The 21,214-nt window shown below is 37.8% G+C and overlaps 1 protein-coding gene across 10 annotated transcripts in view; it reads right to left on the bottom strand.

Annotated features, from left to right (window-relative positions):
* SLC25A21 (solute carrier family 25 member 21) overlaps positions 1-21,214 on the bottom strand; it is a 516,014-nt gene that overhangs the window by 259,362 nt on the left and 235,438 nt on the right. For 5 of the 10 annotated variants that reach the window (XM_081547885.1, XM_081547890.1, XM_081547883.1 and 2 more), the window contains exon 3: positions 5,711-5,913. The exons of the other annotated variants lie outside the window; for them this stretch is intronic. The gene's annotated coding sequence lies outside the window, so the exon portion shown is untranslated. The remainder of the gene's footprint in view (positions 1-5,710; positions 5,914-21,214) is intronic. 10 annotated transcript variants of the gene reach the window in all.

Below are 21,214 nucleotides of genomic sequence, written 5' to 3'. Positions count from 1 at the left end.
TCTGCTTATGTATCGATTCTGATGCTACCTCTAGCTAGATGATCAGGAAACAGGCAACTCTAGTAGCACGGAGAACCAGCCCAGGATACAGTTTGTGTGGAGAAAAACTTTACGTTTTAAAACAAATTCTCTATATCCACAGACGTTGTTCAGTCGCTAGGTTGTATCCGACTCTGGGACCTCAGGGACTGTAACCTGCCAGGCTCCTCTGCCCACGGGTTTTCCAGGCCAGGATACTGGAGTGGGTTGCCATTTCCTTCTCCAATATCCACAGTATCCTTGCCTAATCGTGGAAATAGCAACCAAAACTGACTTGAATCCAGCTTTGTGCCTGTCCCCAAAAATATTAATAATGAACTCTGTTGTGTCTGAAATCAGATTCAACAGCTATAGCCTCAGGAGTGGTGTATGAGCAAATATTTGGTGGGGGGTGGGAATCTTCCTATTTTCTTTATTGTGTAGAAACCAGCCTTTATTAGGAATTCTTGGGACCTAGCACACAAGTTGAGGCAATGGAAGCTAAAGTCCTAAAACACTGACTTCTTAATGACACCTCAGAGACCCAGAAGCATTAATGCTGACTTCCTAAAGCATCTAATCTTTCCCAGGGAGCAGTTTTCCCTCCTGATATAGTTTGCCTCATTATGACAACATCGAGTTGATACCCTTATCTTTAAAACAACTCAGAGTAATTCCTAAGCCCTGGAAACAGTCACAGCATAAGAATTTATAATAGTCACATGTGAAAAATAAACAGGTACTCAAAAGAGGACTAATTTACTTACGGAATAATGCCAGAAACATTAAATGTGATGGTTTTGCTTTTAAATAAAATGCAGTTAATTTGATTACTATTTATTTTATTTTTTGCCAGATTTCAATCAACTTTTATGGTAGGATTAAGCTTGTAAGTAGAGTGTTGTGTTTTTTAAAAAATAATGGAAGCACTTTTCCAAACTTCACCATGGTTAACTAATGGAAGGATAATGTTGTACATTATGGATCTGTGTTTATCCTCCAACGTATTTATCCACAATGCATGCGTGTTTAGGGTCTGGGTTAGAATGAGTAGGTATGTGTATTGCAGACTCTCATTAATTCATAACAGCTTAGATTGTGATTTTTATTTGGCATCCTACTGTGGAACCCAGTCGAGAATGCCGAACTACTCAGCTAAACATTTTCAAATCCATGACTCTCCATCTGGTTATTCAATCAGAACAAAATCCCTGCAAAGAAAATCCTCTTCTTAAAATGTACCCCACTTTCCTGGCTAAGAATCATTCTGGAGAAATGTGAACAGTTTGCCCAGTTGTTCAAGGAGTTTATTTGCAGGAAAAACTAACACTATAAATATCAACAGCACTTAAATGGAAGTGAAGAAATAATTCCCTCATCCTGCATAATGGCAGGTTTGTTAGAAATAATTATACAGAGAAAATGGAAATGGAATTTATTATTTTGGAGCATTTTTTCAAAACTTGAAATCACCATAAAACAGTCTCATATGACTCCATTGACATATCAGGAGTAGCTATATTAGTATCATTATGTTTTATAAAAACTTCTAAGTAATGGTAATTTAGTAACTAACACCATGTAAGGCCTTCATAAAAAATAAAAACTGCTCTAAACAAGCAAGAATATTCTTGTAAGAGTAAGCGATTCTACCAAGCAAGATGCCTGCACACAGTGGCCTATAATAAATATTTGTCAAATGAATACCAAAATATTCCACTCACAGTTCATGGGACTTTTGTTCCTATTAAAATGGTAGAGAATTAGACTCCCACCTTAAGTAGCTAAAACAGAGCCTTTTATAGAGATATTCTGTTTTCAATGTGTTTTTCATTGCTTTAGTTCATTGACTATCCCTATCTTGGAGAAAAATGGGGAAAGTAAACATTGCAATTATTTTTTTTTCTTCTTAAAAAGTAAGTCTGTTTCTAATTAGAGAATATTAGATAAAAGAAGATTTGGGGGGTGTGGCTATGGAAAAGTGATAGGAATTGTATAGGTTAGAATTAGCAGGCTTGGCTATCATGTTGAACAGAATAAACTTCATGTAAACACTGGATGCTGGAAAACATTTTGTGTTTCTAAATAAAAAATGGTTCTGTAATTCCTTTACCATTAGGATAGAGAAAAAAAATATTTAAGGGGAAATGGTGAAAATCACCTTGATTCACTTAAAAAGAACTATGACAAGAGGTTATAATATAGCTTTTCTCTAAGATGGCTAACCATGTATGTGTAACCATTACTTCTTTGAAAGTTGGAGTCAATTCTTCTATGCTCTTGAATCTCAGCTGGTCTATAACTACCATGATCAATAGAATATAACACTATATAACTTCTCAGATTAGGTTCTAAGAAACCTTGCAGCTCTCACTTGGCTTCTTGGAACAATCACTTCTGGGGGAAGCAACCACTCTGTAAGAAGTTCAGAGTACCATGCTGTGTAGAAACCCAACACAGCCACGCAGAGACCTCTTGAGAGAGAGAAATATCCAACCAGTCCTTACAGCCTGGAATCAGATACACAAGTTAAGAAGCCTTCAGATGACTCTAGCCCTACCTGCATCTAGCTGCACCCCAAGTGAGAAACACCTTGCTGAGTTTATCAAACCACTGCCAACAGAAGAAATAGTAATAAATTGTTGTCTTAAGCCATTAAGTTCTGGCAAGCTAAAAAACACAGCATAAAACCACTAATAGTAAGGTTTTCAGAAAAGCATTTAACATTATTCTATTGTTGAAGATTTAAAGAAACAGTGAGATTTTAGAATAAAGTGGGAACCAAACTGATGCTCACCTTTCCACAAGTTGCTAAAATCAGAAAACCAAGTCATGTTAAACTCTCCCCATTCTTTCAGGCCCCTCATCCAATCACCGAGTTCTCCAGTGTACCTTCCTAATATCACTTGATTCTATGTACTCCTCCTCATCCACACTGTCATTGCCTTACATGACATTTGAACTTCTCGTCTAAATAACACAATATCACTTCCCTCAGACCCTCTAAACCTACTCCATAGCTAGCTATCTTTCACATTATTATCTTAATAAACTTTTTACAGCAAAGTCCTCTCATCTTTTTACCTAAAATCCTTCAATGGCTCTCAGTTACAGTTACATGAATTTTAAATTCCTCAATCTAACACATGAGGGTCTATATGTTCAGGCATCCTCCTGCTTCTCAAGTCTCATCCCCTACCATCTCCTCATATGTCCCTCCTATCATATTAAACCTCTTGTAGCCATCAGAGGGAGTTAGGTACCTCTGCATCGATTTACTCAAATGCTCTGCATTCTGCTTATAACACGCATCCCTCTGCTGTCTAACTCCTACCTGTTCTTTGAAATTCAGCTCAAAAATCACCTGTTTTTAGGAAGGTCTCCCTGAACTGGCCTATCTAATTTTTCTCATCATTTTGAATTTTTGTTGTTGTTTTTTATTAAACTTTTTATTTTGTATTAGAATATAGCTGATGAACAATGTTGTGATAGTTTCAGGTGAACAGCAAAGGGACTCAGCCATTCTGTCTATCTAATTTTGACATCTCTCCTTCACACTCTCATGGACTCTTTCTTTTCCACTTGTGAGTTCAGTGCACCTTGAGTTAATTTCCTGAGTCCTTTATTTAAAGCAAGGGAGACCGCGAGGGCACCTGACACATATCAGGCCTCTATAACATATTCCTAGAGGGAAATAAATGGTGTATTGAAAGCCATGATATTTTCATTTATGCAGTGAAAATCATAAATATTACTTCCAACTGTGAGTATAAAGCTGTTTCTCTGAGGAGGGGCACGCAATTCAAACTAGAGGCAAATGAGAAGCTTGTCAGAGGTCACCATAACAAGTATGAGGATAATCCGGCAGATAGAGTGGAGAGAAAAGTATCTTAGCAGATGGATAAGCCTTCACAAAAATGTAGAAGTAGAGAGTTCAGGAAGCATACATAAATCAACGTGGTGAATGCTTCACACTCTGAAGAGCAGAATGTAAGGCTGGTATGATGGTCAGAAGCCAGAAGATGGGAGGCTCTGAGAAGGACATTATACTGAATTGTGTGGGCAATGGGGAGTCATCACAAGATATAAACCAGAAAAGAAACACTGGGGTTATATGTTAGAAACCTTAGTTGTGGGAAATTGTTTAAAGGAGGGATATAGAAAGGAGAGAGGTGTGGTTAAGAGTCTAATGCAGTAATTCAGATAAATTTAAAAGACATGGAATTAGAATTCGCAAGGTTTGTTAACTGTATTTAATGAGTGGCAACTAGAATGCTTCTCAGTATTTTGCTCTGTGTCATTCTGTGGTGGTGGCAAATTAAAGTTAAACTAATTTTCAAGGATTTTTGAGAATTTTACCATGCATTTTGAGCTAATTAGAGACGTTTTGTAATATGAGACATGATATTTTCAAAGAGATGTTTCTGACACTAGTCTCCTTTTGCTATGAAATAGCCAAGAAATAGAATTCCTTTGGATTATGCCATAGAGTCTCCATGTAATCCCAAAGAGTCATTAAACTCTCTGCACCTCAATCTGGCAAAATTTTCCATATAAATAAGAAAAAATATATGTCTCCCAGATAACTCAGTGAAACAATTTAAAAGTAAAGTTGTCTGTTTGGTAATTTCTGTTTCTAAAAGGCAAAATGAAATACAACCTCAATTTCCTCCTCTATTAAAAATTTTTTTTGAAGAGAAGGCTTAAATGATTTCAAACGGCCCTTTCAGCTCTAAGATCAATAACTCCATAAGTCAAAACACTTGGTTGGAGCTACATTCTACCCAGATCAGCAGCTGATCCTCAACAAGAACCAAGGGATTTATGATGGAGGTAGGTTGTCCTATTTAAGCACTTTCTGCTGAGTAAAGTAGTACTTCCTTTTATTTGTCTTAATAGTCTGGTTCTTTATCGTGCTACTTTTTAATGAGGTGTTTTCCTTTAACAAATATTTTTTGAGTGCCTACTATGTGCCAGGCACCACATTAGGTGCTAGAGAAACAAAACTAAATGGTACATGTTCCCTTTTGTTACATTTGTTAACTGTAAAGCATGTTCAAGCCAAAATCCATCAATTTCTAAAGTAATATTTATCATGTACACGATCCTGCTCTAGGAACCATGCCAGGCTACCCCATTAAACTTGATGAGCCTGAGAATAGTAAAACTATACACTGTATAATGTATTTATAGTATATTGCAAGGCAACAAGATCCCCTGAGAAGGGAAGGCAGGAAAACTGAAAAATCATCATAAGTGCACTTGGAATTCAGAACATTCACAAACTCCCTGACTACTTCATGAATCCACTTCTTTACCTATAAAATGGAGATAATAAGGCCTACTTCTAATATTCTTCACAGGATAAGGATTAAATAAGTAAAAGTACATTAAATACTTCAAGCCTTAAGAAAGAGCACTAAATAAATATTAGGTATTGTTATTTGGTAGCATTACATAAAATTACATTAAAGTTAAAAGCCTACTGTAGTTATTCTAATGGAAGTTTAAATCCCAAAATGAAAGCAAGGTGAATTGAATAACTAAAATCAGGACACACCCCTAATCAGATATAGTTAAAAACTAAAATTAAAACTGCATGACTAATAAAAGATGGTTTTTTGCACAGGACAGAGCTTACAAGAGGTTTACTTTGTGTCTATAAAGCTGGGGAGGAAAGCATGAGCCATACCTGGGTTGACCACTCTTGGGTTTTAAAAATGAATCTTCAACTGGTGGCAGCTTTCAGAGAAACTCCTCATTGTTGGGGATCATGTATCCACTGAAGATTATTCTACCAGCTCTCCAATGACAAAACAGGGCCACCTGCACACCAGGGTATTTGACGTGTGTCAGCTTCAGCAGCAGAACCAGTTGTTAATCTTGAGAGGTTGACTGTAATGGAAATCAGTTGTCTCGCTCACAAGCTTTACTTAGGTTTTGTTCAAAAATTCTATTTTAAAATATCCAGGCCCTAGGAGGTATGTTAGTCGCTCAGCTGTGTCCTACTCTTTTGCGACCCAGTGGACTGTAGGCTCTTCCGTTCATGGAATTCTCCAGGCAGAAATACTGGAGTGGGTTGCCATTCCCATCTCCAGGGGATCTTCCCAACCCAGGGATCAAACCTGGGTGTCCTTCATTGCAGGCAAATTCTTTACCATCTGAGTCACCAGGCCCTAGAAGAAGACAATTTCTCATGAACACTTTTTGGCTAATATACCCAAAGCTAAGAACTTCCCATGTGCACTAGTGGTAAAGAACCCACTTGCCAGTGCAGGAGATGTAAGAGATGCAGGTTCGCTCCCTGGGTTGGGAAGATCCCCTGGAGAAGGGAATGGCAACCCACTCCAGTATTCTTGCCTGGAGAATCCCATGGACAGAAGAGCCTGGCCGGCTATGGTCCATAGGGTTGCATAGAGTCGGACATGACTGAAGCAACTTAGTGCACCCAAAGCTAAGGTAGGCACTCATACCAAACAGAGAAGCTAAACTAATAAAACCTTCATCCACCTCCACATTGGAACTATCTTCAAGCTCAACAAGAGGAATCAGAATGCAATTCAGCACCCTTCTCAAGTCCCAAGATGGAAAGCTTCATGAATAGGGAAATAATGGACTTGGCAATACCATAGTATTTCTTTCTCTTTCTGCTTCTGTGCTGTAGATAAGAGGATAAAAGAGAGCAAAGGGGAGTTTCTTTTAACCTTACTCACAACAATTCTTCTTTTAGTTTCCTAAAGAGGTAATGAATAGAAGAGATGGGTGAGGAGACATTTGGATCCTAAGATTTTAGCATTATTAGGTTCTCTGATGCTAAGAGTGGCTGAACATTTAAAGAAAACCTTCAGAAATGGCTTTTGACTACAAGCTAGCTTTCCAGGAAAATAAATAAAGGGAAAATATTAGTTAGAAAAATACCAAAGTTTAACTAGATTTTTTTAAGCGCCAAAAGAGTATTTTTAAAATTCATATTTGTTTAAACCCAAATTGTTTTAAAAAGAGGCTTATTTGGATAAAAAGTGGAAATTACACTGCTATTAATCTTTAAGAAAATAAGTAGAGAACCACTGACTAAATCTCAGGCAAAACTATACCTTTTCTATTAAATATAATCCAGGTAACCTCACATACTTTAATTCAAAGGTGAATAAATCTCTTAAGAAAGATGACTCTCTAATAATTAAAGTATCTAAGCAAAAGCAAGTCCACAAATTCTAGTGAGTTACACAACTTTCTGAGTAACGCCTTCTAGAGTCTTAAAATTCTTGGACTCAAATTCTCCCTTACAACAAATCTGAATCTGTTTTATCTTGGGAGATAAAAAATATTAAAAGTATAAAATCCCTTGGGAATTAACTCTTCATCTATATTAAAGCTATAAATCACCAGCTACCAACCACTGACTGAAATTAACGACACTAGAACCTATGCCATTTCCACTTACCTTCTAATTCTCCAACACTTACAAGGTGAAAAGAAGATAGCACAATTTGGCTTTTAGTTTACAAAATACAATTGTTAAAATTATCACTCTTGCTCTCTAATTAGATTTCACACAAACACACACACACACACACACACAGTAGAGGAGCTAAGATTTTGAAACTTTTTGTATGCTTAGTGTCTTTTATTCCCAAAACTTTAAGATTTATTTAACACGTATTATGTGGCTCAGTGGTAAAGAATCTGCCTACAATCCAGGAGACACAGGTTCTATCCCTGGGTCAGGAAGATTCCCTGGAGAGGGAAATGGCAACTCATTCCAGTATTCTTGCCTGGGAAATCCCATGGACAGAGGAGCCTAGTGGGCTACAGTCCATTTGATCACAACAGAGTTGGACACAGCTTAGTGACTAAAGAACAACAAAAGCACCTCCTACATTTTCTTGGCACTATTTCCACCTTAGTAGCCTTGCTTTTTCACTTTTATGAGCTTCATTCCACAAGATACTTCAAACAACATACCATAGCTAGCACTACCCCTGATGAATGAATGAAACCCAGGTGAGCAGATTCATTACCATCTGAGCCACAGTTCAGTTCAGTTCAGTTCAGTCGCTCAGTAGTGTCCGATTCTTTGTGACCCCATGAATTGCAGCACGCCAGGCCTCCCTGTTCATCATCAACTCCCGGAGCTTACCCAAACCAATGCCCATCGAGTCAATGATGCCATCCAACCATCTCATCCTCTGTCGTCCCCTTCTCCTCCTGCCCCAAATCCTACCTAGCATTAAGGTCTTTTCCAATGAGTCAACTCTTCGCATGAGGTGTCCAAAGTATTGGAGTTTCAGCTTCAACATCAGTCCTTCCAATGAACACCCAGGACTGATCTCCTTTAGGATGGATTGATTGGATCTCCTTGCAGTCCAAGGGACTCTCAAGAGTCTTCTCTAACACCACAGTTCAAAAGCATCAATTCTGCGGCGCTCAGCTTTCTTCACCGTCCAACTCTCACATCCATACATGACCACTGGAAAAACCATAGCCTTGACTAGACGGACTTTTTGGCAAAGTAATGTCTCTGCTTTTAAATATGCTATCTAGGTTGGCCATAACCTTCCTTCCAAGGAGTAAGCGTCTTTTAATTTCATGGCTGCAATCACCATCAGCAGTGATTCTGGAGCCCCCAAAAATAAAGTCTGACACTGTTTCCACTGTTTCCCCATCTATTTCCTGTGGAGTGATGGGACCAGATGCCAAGATCTTAGTTTTCTGAATGTTGAGCTTTAAGCCACTTTTTCACTCTCCTCTTTCACTTTCATCAAGAGGCTCTTTAGTTCTTCTTCACTTTCTGCCATAAGGGTGGTGTCATCTGCATATCTGAGGTTATTGATATTTCTCCCGGCAATCTTGATCCCAGCTTGTGTTTCTTCCAGCCTAGCGTTTCTCATGATGTACTCTGCATATAAGTTAAATAAGCAGGGTGACAATATACAGCCTTGACGTACTCCTTTTCCTATTTGGAACCAGTCTGTTGTTCCATGTCCAGTTCTAACTGTTGCTTCCTGACCTGCATACAGGTTTCTCAAAAGATAGGTCAGACGGTCTGGGATTCCCATCTCTTCCAGAATTTTCCACAGTTTATTGTGATCCACACAGTCAAAGGCTTGACATAGTCAATAAAGAAGAAATAGATGTTTTTCTGGAACTCTCTTGCTTTTTCGATGATCCAGCGGATGTTGGCAATTTGATCTCTGGTTCCTCTGCCTTTTCTAAAACAGCTTGAAAATCTGGAAGTTCACGGTTTACGTATTGCTAAAGCGTGGCTTGGAGAATTTTATAGCATCACTTTACTAGCGTGTGAGATGAGTGCAATTGTGTGGTAGTTTGAGCACTCTTTGGCATTGCCTTTCTTTGGGATTGGAACGAAAACTGACCTTTTCCAGTCCTGTGGCCACGGCTGAGTTTTCCAAATTTGCTGGCATATCGAGTGCAGCACTTTCACAGCATCATCTTTTAGGATTTGAAATAGCTCAACTGGAATTCCATCACCTCCACTAGCTTTGTTCGTAGTGATGCTTTCTAAGGCCCACTTGACTTCACATTCCAGGGTGTCTGGCTCTAGGTGAGTGATCACACCATCGTGATTATCTGGGTCGTGAAGATCTTTTTTGTACAGGTCTTCTGTGTATTCTTGCCACCTCTTCTTAATATCTTCTGCTTCTGTTAGGTCCATACCATTTCTGTCCTTTATCGAGCCCATCTTTGCATGAAATGTTCCCTTGGTATCTCTAATTTTCTTGAAGAGATCTCTAGTCTTTCCCAATCTGTTGTTTTCCTCTATTTCTTTGCATTGATTGCTAAGGAAGGCTTTCTTATCTCTCTTTGCTATTCTTTGGAACTCTGCACTCAGATGGGAATATCTTTCTCTTTCTCCTTTGCTTTTCGCTTCTCTTCTCTTCCCAGCTATCTGTAAGGCCTCCTCATACAGCCATTTTGCTTTTTTGCATTTTTTGCATTTCTTTTCCATGGGGATGGCCTTGATCCCTGTCTCCTGTACAACGTCACGAACCTCTGTCCATAGTTCATCGGCACTCTGTCTATCAGATCTAGTCCCTTATATCTATTTGTCACTTCTACTGTATACTCATAAGGGATTTGATCTAGGTCATACCTGAATGGACTAGTGGTTTTCTCTACTTTCTTCAATTTCAGTCTGAATTTGGCAATAAGCAGTTCATGATCTGAGTCACAGTCTGCTCCCGGTCTTGTTTTTGCTGACTGTAGGCCCAGATAAATAAATATCAGCAGCTAAAACCTCATGGTTCTCCCCTCTCTTTCTCCTGAGGGCTATCACCAAGACTCTAATCTATCAGCATATTTTAAATAGGGAAGATAATTCAAGAGATCCCAGAAGGCTCTCAATTCAGCCTAAAATCCATATCCTGCCACTGACACCTCCAAACAACTTTTCAGGATCCTAAAGTCTTGAACTGGTGTAGACTTTCTAGCTGCCTACATAGTATTTCAAATGCTGTTCTTGCTAAGCACTTTAATGTTTCACAGATATCTCCTAACAGGACACTTTTGAATCATAATTAAATTTCAGTTCCTCACATCTTTACATTTCAACTCATCCAGACATGGAGCAAACTGGTGCCAAATGGTAGGGGGTGGGACCTAAAGGAGAGCCTGACTTGAGAGGGCCCTCTGTTCCCCAACCCTGACTCTAATATGGTAACTGTTTTCAAAGGACTCTCTCACCTGGACTATGTGAAAATGATGCCCCTGTGCACACTATGATTTTCTTTCTCGGTTAGTCCTGAGAACTAAATTATTTTGTAGACACAAACAGGCTCATATGGGAGGCATCTAATATCTACATTCATCACAACATCTTAGTGAAATAAATCCACATTATTTCATTATTGTCATTCTTTAACGTCTGATTGGTTAGAGGATTTAACTCCAGATTTCCTCACTGTGGGCTTCTCTCATAGCTCGGTTGGTAAAGAACCTGCCTGCAATGCAGGAGACCCTGGTTTGATTCCTGGGCTGGCGAACCTGCTGGAGAAGGGATAGGCTACCCACTCCAGTATTCTTGGGCTTCCCTTGTGGCTCAGCTGGTAAAGAATCTGCCTACAAAGCAGGAGACCTGGGTTCAATCCCTGGGTTGGCTACCCACTGCAGTCTTCTGGTCTGGAGAGTTCCACGGACTGTACAGTCCATGGCGTTGCAGAGAGTTGGACACAACTAAGTGACCTTCACTTTCTTTCCTCACTGCCATCCCCTGTAATATATCAGACTACAGTATATTTGAAACAGAATAAAGCACTGTTTGCAAACCTAGCAAAGAAACCTGGAAGTAGCGGGAGGACACCATTCAAGAACTATCAGGATAAATGTGGTTTATATCTAATTTGGAGATTCTGCTCTAACCACTCCCTTCCAAAAAAAGTAAGGTCATAGATTTTTCATCTTCTCATTTTTAAATTTCAGACTGTCTGTAAGAGAACATTTTTAAGCTTTCCTTTTAAAAGACAAATACATTTAGATCCTCTGTTTTTAAAAGGGCCACCTGAGAGAGTCCTAAGAGTTTAAAGAGTAGAATTCTGCCTGGTTTGGATGTCAAGAGAGAAACAATTTGTCTCTAAATGGTGGAATAGTAACTCTAGGGTAAATTATTCCACATTTCCTTCAGCTACCGGTACTGGGTTTTTATCTACGGGTACCATCAGTTTTGCAAACCTCAGGCCAACAATCACAGAAGTTGAGAGAAGCCCATCAGGGGAAATCAATCCTAGTCAGGCTTAAAGAAATCTTTAGCATCTACATTTCTTCCGAGCTGAATCACAAACAGTCCACACCCATCATGATCCCTCTTCAAATAATTTCTTCATTTACCTGTGTGGCATTTCCTGAAAGTAAGGAATGGGCTTGACTGGATGAGCTATTATCTCATTAGGATTTGTGAAGGACCAAGCAGATTGGAATGCTTTTCATGATCCCTCCTCCCATGTCCCATCTCCATTTCCCATACCCTGGCCACCGTCTGTACTGTTTGCCTTTTCTCAGTTTCTGCGTTGCTCAAGGCAGATAGATAAGCCCTTTAAATGATTACTACCACCCTGCATTAGCTTCCAAAGCCTCTGACAATTTTTCCATGTTTGGGAACTGCTTTGTGATAGAAGTGTTGACAATGTAAGGTGATAACTCAGTCACAGACCAAACTTCTCAGAATAAATGGAAATCACCCAAAGACTCTCTGGGAATCTTTTCCTAAGGATTTTTAGCCATAGGTCTGTCCAAAGCACATGTGGAAGGCAAGATCTATTTTTCTTGTTCTTTAATCAGCAGAAATACCAGGAATAGTAATAAAGGTATACATACTAGGTTTTTTTTTTGGGGGGGGTAAGGGGTGTCAATATGATAGTTTTCATATAACTTTTATTTTTTCCACTTTCTCCTTTTAGATTATCCAAAAGAAAATCATACAACTTCTCAGTCTGGCATTCTAGAAGAATTACAAACTTTGATTTTCATGTAGAAACAAAATAAATGTTTAAAGGAGGGGGGAGATCAAAGCATAATGCTTCCCCTCCGCCCTACGGCATGTATTTTCATGCTGCCTGAGGTTCATTTATATCAGTGTAACTGGAGGTACAAGGACACAGTCAGAACTCTTTCTCTGGTACAACGAGAACAGATAGGTATTACATTTCAGCTTGAGAGACAAAAAAAGAAAAAAAAAAAAAGGCAGGGAGAGTTTGCTAAATATTTGCTTCCTTCTCAGAGCACTGCTAAGTTTTCTTTTGCTAGTTGATTGAATGCCTGTTGCTGAACAAAACCCTGCAGTTGCACTGTAAAAACTGCTGTGTCTGAGTAAACTGGATTGATGGCTGAAGGCACACTGTCCCACCTTGCCCCACATCATCCCACAATGTAGGGGGCTCCTAGGAAGAACAGGGCCACCAAAGAGTGTCCCCCCAGAAGTGGTATTCCCACTTGAGATAATTTAGAGTGGACACGTGTGGAGAGTAGGATAAAATAAAGGAAACCATGTCAACTTAATTCTGAATCATGAAGAAAACAAACAAAAAACAAATGAAAGAGTAATGGGGCAGAGAGAGGACAGATTATCATAGATAAAAAACACTCTATTAAATGGAAAAAGAGCTAGTCACACAAGGAGCCAGAGGAGTAATCCGGGCAAAGAGCAAAGCAAACGCAATGGCCATGAGGTCAGAAAGAACAGAAAACTCATGGCACAGATGAAAAAGACTTTTTCTTGTTATTGCTTTAATGGTTGAGTTTCTAACGCATGGCCAAGGAATAAAAGTATATACTAACCAAGCATGGGTTAACTATCATGCTTACGTTTAAAATTAACCTAATATTTCAGACATTTTCTGGAGAGAACACTTTATTATTATTATTATTATTATTATTTTTTCCCCAGGGACCAATTATGTCTGGCTTGTTGTTTCCTTTGAGAGCCCAGAAAACTGCTGTGATGAGGCCTGAGCAGTCCATACTTCTACTCCTGATTTATTTTCTCAAACACTCCTGAAAACATGTTGTTAAGCTGTATATATACTGTATATATACTGTTAAATTGTTTTTTGTTTTTTTTTTACTTTATCTTTCTTACAGAAGCCTTCTCCTGGCAACACCTAGAAGCTGATTTAAAGATGGATGGCAACAAATCAGATCTTCATGCACAGGGTGGATGTTGCCTTGGGCTTTGATCAAGACTCCACAGGAGTCTATTGATGTAGGACTCTAATTAGCCAGGTTTACTTGATGCCAGATGACACATCTCTTCATAAGGGCAAGACCACCTTGTTTGTGCGTTGGGGCAAAGTACTTTATTGGAGACTGTCAGACTCTGGATAGTGTTAGAGGAGCAGAGGGTTGGATCCCTGGCACCTCTGTGTCATCCCCTTCTATTCTGCATCCTATTCAACATTTGTCTAAATTTGGGATCACTTTGGCTTTCTTCTGCTTGATTGATTTTTATTTTTCAATACATAATAATAAATGATTGCCAACAATCAATGGGATCATTGCACAGCCAATCCAATTTAATCACAAAGATCACATCTGGTTATTTTACTCATTTTAATGATCAAACAGGATCAACCATGAAGAAATTTTTGGCTCTTTAAGCAATCAGTTAATCTCATAAACTTCTAAACAAGAACCTGATGAAAAACAGTCAAGTTGGGTTGTGTATACACACACACACACACACACACACACATATATATGTATATATATTCATATATATATGGCTTATACAATGAGTAAAACAAATTTATTTAAAAATAAATTTATTTCTTTCACTGCATCATGGAAATAGATCAACCTATATTATACTCAGATTTAATGTTCTTGTGCTCAGATAATAGATTTGTTCACTACTTTTAGCTTTCTAAAGTTTTATGTAAACCAAATTTTTGCAAATCTAATCATGTTTTAAATACATTAACAGAATTTACTATTTAAATTATGAATCTGTGTATAATCAATGAAATTCCCTCAAACACATCTCTTGTGCAGAGGTAGAATTTCCATATAACAGATTTTGCTCAATAGTGAGTTTGGTTGCAAAATTCTGTTTCCCAGATAACTTGTAACAATTTTTAGTATATCTAAATTTGTCAGATTCATTTATGGAAAAACACAAGAAAACCATGTTTCTGTGTTTCAAAGAAGGAAAGGAGGGTGGCTTGTTTCTTCCTAAACCAGTAAGTTGGATCCAGAGGGGGGAAATGTAAATATGAATTCTCTATCAAGCACATTTCCGTCTGTGAGGGGTTTTATGGCAATATGATTGAAAAGAACATATTCACGTACATTGCTTGTTAGGACAGCATTTTTGTTAAGTGGTTCTGTCTAGTAAACATGACTTATGCCCCTCTTTCTCATCTCCATAATCTTCTTGTTGTCCACCTAAATCTTCCTGACATACCATCGCCAGGTTACCTGAGCTTTGTCAGATCTTTCAAAACCAATCCAGTCTCTCTTCTTTCTCTCACTTTCACAATAATCTGCCTTCCATTGTTGTATGTAAAGAAGAAGCTGTTTTAAGAAAATGTATTTTATATCAAATAGATTAATAGGTTCCTCAAGGGGGGAAATACTCAGTATTTACATATACACATAAATAAGTTGTATACATACAGCTTTGCTTATGGATTTAGCAAAAGGGAAAAAACAGATTTAGAAGACACAGGGAAATTTAAAGGATCAGCCACCGTTAGCAACACTTACCTAGAATTGTAAATGAATGAACCGAAAACATGGACACTTTTAGTGACTAAGAACGTGAACTGTAAGAAATAAGGAAATCTAGTTTCTGGTTACTGTGTTTTCTTTTTTATGCTCAGTATCATTTTGTACTTCAGACTTTCCTAAGGAAATCTGGGTTATCTACAGTAGCTCTCCACAGGGTACAGAAGCAGACGTTAAAAATCACCTTAGCTCTGTAGATACCTATCTTCCCACATGGTTTTATAAAAAGAGAATCTAACAGGAAATTTTTAAGTGTATACTCAAAAATATTTATTGTAAAAGTTTCATAATTATACTTAAATTCAGCCAACTTTAAAAAAACTAACCCTGGCAGTCTCTTTGATGAATATATTAAAACGTATTTTCCCACATAACTAATAAAAAAGAATTAAAAAAACGCATTCAAAACCACTGACATTTTTTTCATTTGGTTTCTTCCAAATTTAAAATGATGAAACTGCCATGATTTCAAGTTTTTAGTAAAATTTTCTCTCAGATTAAAATAAGAAATACACAAATCTGAATGTAGTTTTTTTTTTTTTAAAAGGTTGAGTTATAAACCTAAACTCCTAAAAATAGGAGTTTATGGTGGAAATGACAGCATTTTAACTATAAAGGCATGAGTGGTATCCTTTTACAGACGCCTAAATCAAACACAGAAAAAAGTGCTGGGTTGCCAGGACATTCAGTGCACTTTCCTTTAATTGCCATATATAGTTAATAGCCTGACCTTTTTTTTAAAAAAAAAAGAAAGAAAATAAATTGCAAAGATTGAAGCAACTCAATTACATAATATCTTCCCATGCAACATATCAAAAACAATGAATTTAATCATTCTGTGGTCTGGGTTGAATTCAACACTGAAATCTTTTATTGAACTTCACAGCAACAAAGAACTTCAAACTTACAGATGACCATGTTTGAAGTTGGATAGGATGCTGACCATACTATGATTGTCTGATACTAAAAAAGGACACAATACAGTATTCCAACCAGGATTTGGGCTGATCTGAGAAACTCAAGAAAAGTACTGTGAGAGAATTACAGATATAGAATGACTGGATAGGACATTTGATCTTCCTTCTGAGACTGAACTTAAGAACCTCTGTTTCAGATTAAACAGTATTTCATTGCTTTTCTTTTCCTTTTTTTCTTGTCACAAAAGTACTTCTACAGATTAAAAGAAACAATCAGAATGGAGAAACAGAATTATGCAGGATGTATGATACCTACATAGGTCCGGAAGCTTCCTGATATTTAAATAATTCAAACTTTACTCAAAATACTGATACTAAGCAGTATCAAACCAAACTCTGGGATCACACAGTGGTCCTTTCTACAATGTGCGTGATCAGTAACAGCAGTGATCCTATCCCATAATATACCATAAAACAGGGGGAAAAAAGTCATCTCACATTTTAGAAATGCAACTGCCCCATTAGCCTAAATAGACAGCGTAGGCAGTCAACATTTTACGGTTTTCATTATTTTCAAACATTATGTTGCAAAAAATTGTACAGAGAATATTTGACTATATATTTGACATTTAGAAAAAATAAGAATTATGGCAACAATAGTATTGACTATAGCTTTAACTTACATTATCAAGATAACTACATCAAATAAATTTGAAATTAATGTAATTTTGATATAAATCTTGAATCATATAGTTTCCAACATTTAAGTAAATATTTTTATCACATTAATTTGTATTTTATAGATAACCAGCGAGGACCTATTATAGAGCACAGGGAATTATACTCAATATTTTATAATAATCTATAATAACCTATAACAGAAAAGAGCCTGAAAAAGAAGTGTATGTACATATACATACCCATACACACGCATATATAATACTGAATCATTTTGTTATACACCTGAAACTAATACAACACTATAAATCAACTATATTTCAATAAAAAATAAAAATTTTAAAAATGTGCACTTTTGATGATATTTTCTAGATAGAAGATCTATGGTATATATTTAGTTATGGCATGGAATTTTTTATTGTGCTTCCTTCCATAGCTTAGGATATGCAAAATTAAATATAACTATGCTTTTGTTCATAGAATAATTTTTACATTCTATTATTACAGTTGCTAATTATTGAAAAATTCAAGGTTTTTATTTTTAAAAACTAATTAAAAAATAATGAAATCTATGATAGTAGGTGAACAATAATGTGCTCAAATACATAATTTTGAAGCTTGTTACATACATAGAATACTTTAAAAGAATGCATGTAAATATGGTGCTATCTTCATTCTGAATGTGTAGGAATTACTTTGAATAAATTTTAAACATGCAATTGGATGAAAGAAAACAAATGACACATTAAATTACACAACATTGAGAGAGGGATAACTGTAGCAAATTAAAAACTACTTCTTGAATAACAAAACCAGTAAACATCTAAAATTTTAGTTTTATTACTTTAGATATAGACCACCCCACTTTAAAATTATTTATATTACATGATTGCTTAGTTTTTAATTATTTTGACTATTATTTATTCTCCCACAATTAATACTGAGCTTGTAAGCAAGAGCTCAGACTAAAAATAAAAGATCTTGCTGCTTGTATCAACTTAAATTCATCGTACCTTGAATAATTTTTGAAATAGGGCTTAGAAAACCAATCTAATGAGACTCTTTTTGATTCAATTTAGTCAAAATTACCTAAACCAAACCAAGCAAACAAGAGTACACCATACATGCAAAGTCCACGTTATTCAGGAGTCTGGAGGACCAGCTGAAACAACCAGGGCTGAACACAGGCAGGGAGTGGTGCTGTGCTGGCACCTAGTGGAGGAGGCAGCGGAAGAGTCATTTACCAGCTGAGAAAAGAGCACAGTTTAATTATCTCAGTCTACACCTCTATCGCACACCTCTGAAAAGAAGATGAATGAAAAGTACCTGGGGTAATTCAACCCAAGCATACAGCCAAAAGTTACAATTCAATTTTCTGCAAGGACTAAAAAAATTTTGGAGAGGCGGGATGGAAGTGAGGAACAAATATGACTAGCTGTGGTGAAAAATACAACATAGTAGAAACAAGGATTGTGACATTTTCTTCTCCCTTGATAAATTCTGCCAAACCTGGTCACACAAGTCTATTCTCCGTCAAGCAAAGAATTTTTATGAACTCAAGCGACAGGCTGTTTGTGAAGTTCTGTCTGTATTTGGGACATAAGTCACAAACTACTTAACATTAAATGCGGAATTTTCAAATGTCAGTATTACATGCAGAGTTATAATTATTCTTCCTTCTCAGCATGTTTAGGCGAAGGAAAATTTAAAGTTGAGCCCTACCTTCTCTTATTTTTGGAACTAGGGTACTGTATGTTTCTGGTGGAGAAGGCAATGCCTTCTGCCTTAGAAGGCAATGTGCTCCCCAGTCCAATGCAAGCAAGTAAAGGCAGAATTCCTAAAACTTGCCGGGGAGTGTCATACATCAATTAAGTTCCCCAAGTGAATCAATGGTCTCTTCCAGTTGGGAGACTCCATGATTTCCAAAAGAATAAGTTTTCTTATATTTTTCTACACTAGGAAATTTATTTTAGTTCACTGTCCCTATCAGTATTCCAAGGACTGCATTGATCTTATTTTTTATTATTCTTGGAATGGTTGGTAATTATTTTATGATGAAGACAAAGAAGGATCAAATCATACTAAAGTCAAATCAAGACTGATCTTATGGTAGGTGAGGAGTCAACTTTTTCATAATTGCATAACTTAGGTTACTAAAGTACAAGTACTCCATGATTTACTCCAGGTCAGCTTTGCTTTATCAAGCAGCTACACTGTTTTGTGAAAGTTGGTCAGTCATGTCCGACTCTTCACAACCCCATGGATTAGACAGTCCATGAAATTCTCCAGGCCAGAATATTGGAGTAGGTAGCCTTTCCCTTCTTCAGAGGATCTTCCCAACCCAGGGATCAAACCCAGCTCTCTCACATTGCAGGTGGATTCTTTACCAGCTGAGCCACAAGGGAAGCCCTTGTTTTATACTGTTTAAGGAAGCTAGTTTAATTTTTAACTAATACATGATGAGAGAGATTTACATACACAGTCTTTCTTATTAATAACCTTTTCCCCTCATTTTTAATCATGGAGAGCAACTTGTTTTCATCCTGTTGTATTAACCTGATGACATCTCACACCTAATCAGGTGCTAAGGCTTATCCTATATTACTGCATTGATGCTCAACTTTAAAAACTGATACTTTGGCTAACATAATTGTTTTGTCTTATATCATGTCTTAGACATCTAGAAGTTTATTTCAGAGCACATGGATGAACTACTCTGCGTATCACATTATTGGAGGGTTGGTACTGCCCTGGCATTCTCTGCCCTGCTGCAACACTAGAGAGAACAACATCAGTGACCCCTTGTGACTCTGGTTCTCCTGAAATTGCAGGGAACTGCCAGACAATCCACATTCAGAGCAGCATTACTCCCCTGGCTCCATACAGTGGATACACTACCTAACCTCAGAGCTCTGCCACATCAAGTCAGAGTGGTTTCTCAAAACATAGAACAGGACTCATGTCCTGGATCACACGACTTGGCCTTCCAGTAAGCAAGTGTCCTTTGGCTGACTAGGAAACCTCTTTGCAACAAATGTGATTAACTAATTGAGAAAATAAATAGTCACTGACTTTTTAAATGAAGTTTGATATGATCACTACTAAATTTGTGAGGAAAATAAGAAATTCATTGGAAATTTTTTGCAGGTAGACACAAGTTTATTGGTGGAGCTACAGTAGAGTCCTCCTCTCTGGGATAGCCAAGGGCACAGCACCAACAGGGTAATGGACAGACAGACCCCAAACGGACACATGGATGGTCAAGTTCACTGGCAAGGGAAAGTTTCCTATGAAGGACACCCAAATTCCCTTTTAAGTTTTAAATTCAACCTCTTCCCTAACTCTGCTTCAGTCACATCACAGAACCATGGTCTTGTGGCCATCTCTGTACTTTTTCAGGTGACTTTGCCTAAGAGTGACCAGAGGTAAAGGTTTCTGTCCCCAGAGACCAATTACCAGGATCATGTCCTGAAGCCTGTCCACATTTGGGATCTTGGCCCAGCTGTGCAACAAGGACAAGGATGAAAGATCAAGAGCCTGCCATGAATGCAAGGGAAGGATATGGGGACAAGTAGTAGAAAAAAAGCAATAGCCACAGTGGGTGCAGATAGGCTGTCATAGAAATTCAGAGGAAGAGACCTGCCTCCAGCTCAAGGAGGGGATTCAGGGAAGATGGTATCAAGGAAGACTTCCTGAAGGAGGTGGCTGAGATGTGAGATATGGTTAAGACTTGGGAAACCATCATGGTGGAGAAGAGCACACTTTGTATGAAGCTACATGGCAGATGGTGACAGGATTTTCTTTCTCTCTCAGACAGACAGCCTAAGGAGAAAGCCATCTGTTCCAACATCAGAAGGGTGGGGCTCCCAGCAGCCCGTCCGGACACAGGCATGGACAAGTGACTACAACCGCCCTAGTTAATCCACAAGAAAACCACTGCATATTGGTAACGTATTTCTAAGCTCACTGAGTTGACTGGTGGCCTCAATAGCAATGATAAATTCCATCTTTCTCTCTTTCTCCCAGCCCATTCCATCTCCTATCATTTTCAAGTATAACGAACATTACTTCAGAAGCCAAAACAGAGAGCCAAAATTGAGTGCCCTAAAATGAGGTCCAGTGCCTGCAGCTGATTATCCCATCGTTGTTCATTTTTGTTGTGTGTTGCTGCTGCTGCTAAGTCGCTTCAGTCATGTCCGACTCTGTGCGACCCCATAGATGGCAGCCCACCAGGCTCCTCCGTCCCTGGGATTCTCCAGGCAAGAACACTGGAGTGGGTTGTCATTTCTTTCTCCATTTGTTGTGTGAATCAATTCTAATTTTCAAACTGAAATATATCATGCTTTGTCATCATTTGTCTTTTT

The sequence above is a fragment of the Giraffa tippelskirchi genome, chromosome 12, assembly GCF_054371585.1.
Source record: "Giraffa tippelskirchi isolate mGirTip1 chromosome 12, T2T-mGirTip1v1.2.pri, whole genome shotgun sequence".
NCBI lineage: Eukaryota > Metazoa > Chordata > Mammalia > Artiodactyla > Giraffidae > Giraffa > Giraffa tippelskirchi.
Note: the sequence above shows the minus strand (reverse complement) of the source record. Positions and strands in the feature narration are given on the sequence as shown.